Source organism: Solanum verrucosum, unplaced genomic scaffold (assembly GCF_900185275.1).
Source record: "Solanum verrucosum unplaced genomic scaffold, falcon-dt-bn FXZP01000138.1, whole genome shotgun sequence".
Classification (NCBI taxonomy): domain Eukaryota; kingdom Viridiplantae; phylum Streptophyta; class Magnoliopsida; order Solanales; family Solanaceae; genus Solanum; species Solanum verrucosum.
Genome location: NW_026020134.1, coordinates 72,417 through 75,598, shown reverse-complemented (window position 1 = coordinate 75,598; position 3,182 = coordinate 72,417). Strand labels below are relative to the sequence as shown.

Sequence of the window (3,182 nt, the reverse complement as noted above, 5' to 3'; positions counted from 1 at the left end):
ATAGCATTCAAAATGTTTGACAAACATAAAAATTTGGGAAATAAGTTCGAAAAGTAAATTACAAATCAAAGTACAAATAAAGCAATCCCACGCAGGGGATGATAACAAACTTCAAGCCCCTCCTGATCCTTCACCAAGTCTGGCCCTCTTGGCGATGCTGACCTCTTCTCACATAGCATATATGTTCGCCCATAGGTGATTTCTTGCCAACCGGCCCCCTTCTTGATGTCTGAACCTTTCGACCGACTGAATCTGTTGCTCCATGCTATCATCTAGTTCTGACATACATTGCCTGACTCTTCGTAGCTCCTGCTTCAACTGAGCTATGACTTTGGCGTCCTTTGAATGTCGACGTTGATGATCCAACTAATTCTTGTCATACTTCTCTTGGAGTCGAATTTGATGTTTGGCCCCAACATCTGCAATAATATGGGGAACATTTGGACCAGGCTCGATAGTACCGGCGAGACTCTTCTTCAACCATTCCTTGTAATCCCTAGAACATTCAGGACGGAATCTATTTGGTACCGGTTCGCCCAATATCCTTCGAGTCTTCCATGCCCTACATATGTCTTCAGCATAAGAGACTCGTCCATTTTCATGATCGGTTGCAAATTTCTTCATGTCCGCAATTTGGGGAATCTCCTGTTTCCCTCCCAGCTGTCTATGGACTCGACCAGGAGCATATGGTCTAGTCCCTCTTAACCCGACAAATATCAAGTAAGGGGTCTTTTTCGCTCGAATCACCATTTGTTTTGTCACCACCAGACTTTCTATCGACCACTGCACATTTTCCTCTCTTAGCCCTTGAAGCCTTGGATACCATAATTTTAAACCTCCAGTTTTGTTACAATGATTATGGTACATCCACCAATCATGACCTGCAAACTGTTCCGATCGTCTTAACGGATCTGGTTCTTCTGGATTATGTGTTTTGATCAAGTGCTTCATCATCCACCACTGAAGTATCAGGTTGCATCTCTGAAAGAAACGCTCTCCGCTTTGACACTTGTCCAAAGCCCTATAAATATAGGCCAAAATCATGGGTGCCAAAGTGTAGTACTTAGTTGCTGACCCGTAGCCCACCCCATAAAAGATAGCATGAGTGACCATTACTACACTCGGATGGATAGTATAGTTTGGTCCCTGTGGAAATACCATCGTCCGAAGTAGGCATATCGCAAAGGCAAGAGGACGTGTCTCATTCCATTTCTCTTCTGAGACAAACTCTTCTTTGAACTTTTCATAGGCTCTTGCACGTCCGAATCGGTAATAAAGCTTTCGAAGCGGAATGTTTGGCCCGGACAGCTTGTCCATCCAATCAGCTTTTACGAGTGACAATTTTTCTTTAATTTCAGCAAAATCCCATGTTTTTGGGAAAAGGAGATTTGTATCGGGTTGGAACCTTCTTTTGTTGCACATGTCAATACTTTCGTAACTTGTCAGGACTTCTTCAATAGTCGGCGTCATTTCCACTTCCCCGAACCGAAATACCATATTGTCGCTGTCCCAAAACTTTACCATTGTTCCAACTAAATCGGGCCAAGCCACAATTTCCATCAATGACGGGAGATTGCCTATGTGTCTTTGAACTTTTCTCTTATCCCCATTGTTCATGAACTTTCACCAAACTTGGAGATAAGGGTCATGTATGGTCACCATTCGGGTTTTCAGAGGCTCATGTACTGGATTCATTCTACAAAAAAAATAGACAAAGGTAACTTTCCCCCGCCCCCATTAGATAATTGATTTGTTTTAAAAATATATATACATTCTTCAATTAACACATAAATATGATTGTCTCTTTATTGGCAAGATGGGCCAAATAGACACAAAGTGGGATTCTAATGGGCCCAACACGCCTTGGGTGTTGGGTCAACTTAGTTCAAAATGCGCTAAAATTCGAGATTTGGTTTCGCTCTACGCTAGTTGACTAAGAGTGACTTTTGAGAGATCGGGAACTCAAGTGGACAACTTAGGCTGGAATTCACGGCAATCATTGGACGCATGACGAACCAATAAATTGCCGATCATTCCGAAAAAGGGTTGAATATAAAAAGTCCGATTGCGGTTCCGCAAAACCGTCCTTAAATATACTATAAATACAAGAGAATATGTCATGAAATGCAATGACAGTTATATCAATTTAAACACGTTGAGAGCAGATAAACAATTTAGCAATTAATACAATTAGTCAAACAAGTCAAATCTTATGGTTAGAACTTAAGTAAATCCCCAGCAGAGTCGCCATTTCTGTTGTGTCGTAATTTTTCTATCTTTAGAAAAATCACTTTTTTGAAATGTTCTAAGTATAAAACAATTTGAGAAATACTTAGAAAGAGTCGCCACTTAATTTTTTGAAAAAATTAAGAAAACTTATAATTTTCAAAGATTTAAATAGAAAAAATCATTTCAAAATACCAAAAAGAGTTTGGGGTTCAATTGACACATCGAGAAAGGTTTAAGCATTCGAAGTGTCCGCTAACATGCGGTTGACCTGCGACTTGACTAAAATATATTTTTGACTATTTTTTTTAGAAAAAGTGTTTTAACATAAGAATAACTTACAATATATGGTTAAAAAAATAAGTTAAAGAAATGAAACATTTTATTTTTATTTATTTATTAGAAAAAAAAAGGATCCAAAATGAAATATTTGACTTGAAACATAATTGATTAGAATATTAATAAAACTAGATTAATTAAAATTTATTTAATTCATTTTAAAATAAATTAAACCAATTTAACACATTAAAGCAAAAAAATCATTTTAAATTAATTGAAGAATAAAAGTTTTGATTAACTTTTTTGAGCAAATGACTAAGTAAGTATTTATGTATAATAATTTACACTATTGAAATAATTTTGAGAAAATAGTCAAACAAAGAGCAATTTTTATTTTTTAAGAAAATGGGACCTTAATTAAAATATTTGAATTATAGACAAGTAATTAGTATTTTAACGAAACTAAATTAGTTGGTTTCTATTGAGTCATCATTTTTTTTTTTGGTTTATAAAAAAAAACAACTATAAAAATTTTGTTTGACTAAAGATTATAAATGAAAATGCAAGAGTTGATAAAATGAGATTTATTGGAAAATAAAACAACATAGAGAAAAGTTTGTCTTTTGGGGAATTAGATTAAGTTAATTAACAATTCTAAAGTTAGAGTTAATGATAAT

At 35.7% G+C, this 3,182-nt stretch overlaps 1 protein-coding gene across 1 annotated transcript in view; it reads right to left on the bottom strand.

Moving 5' to 3' along the window:
* The window catches only part of LOC125827363 (tubulin beta-2 chain), a 461,890-nt gene extending 459,019 nt beyond the window's left edge, over positions 1 to 2,871 (bottom strand). The window contains exon 1 of the mRNA XM_049506675.1: positions 2,868 to 2,871. The gene's annotated coding sequence lies outside the window, so the exon portion shown is untranslated. The remainder of the gene's footprint in view (positions 1 to 2,867) is intronic.
* Positions 2,872 to 3,182: the final 311 nt, after the last annotated feature.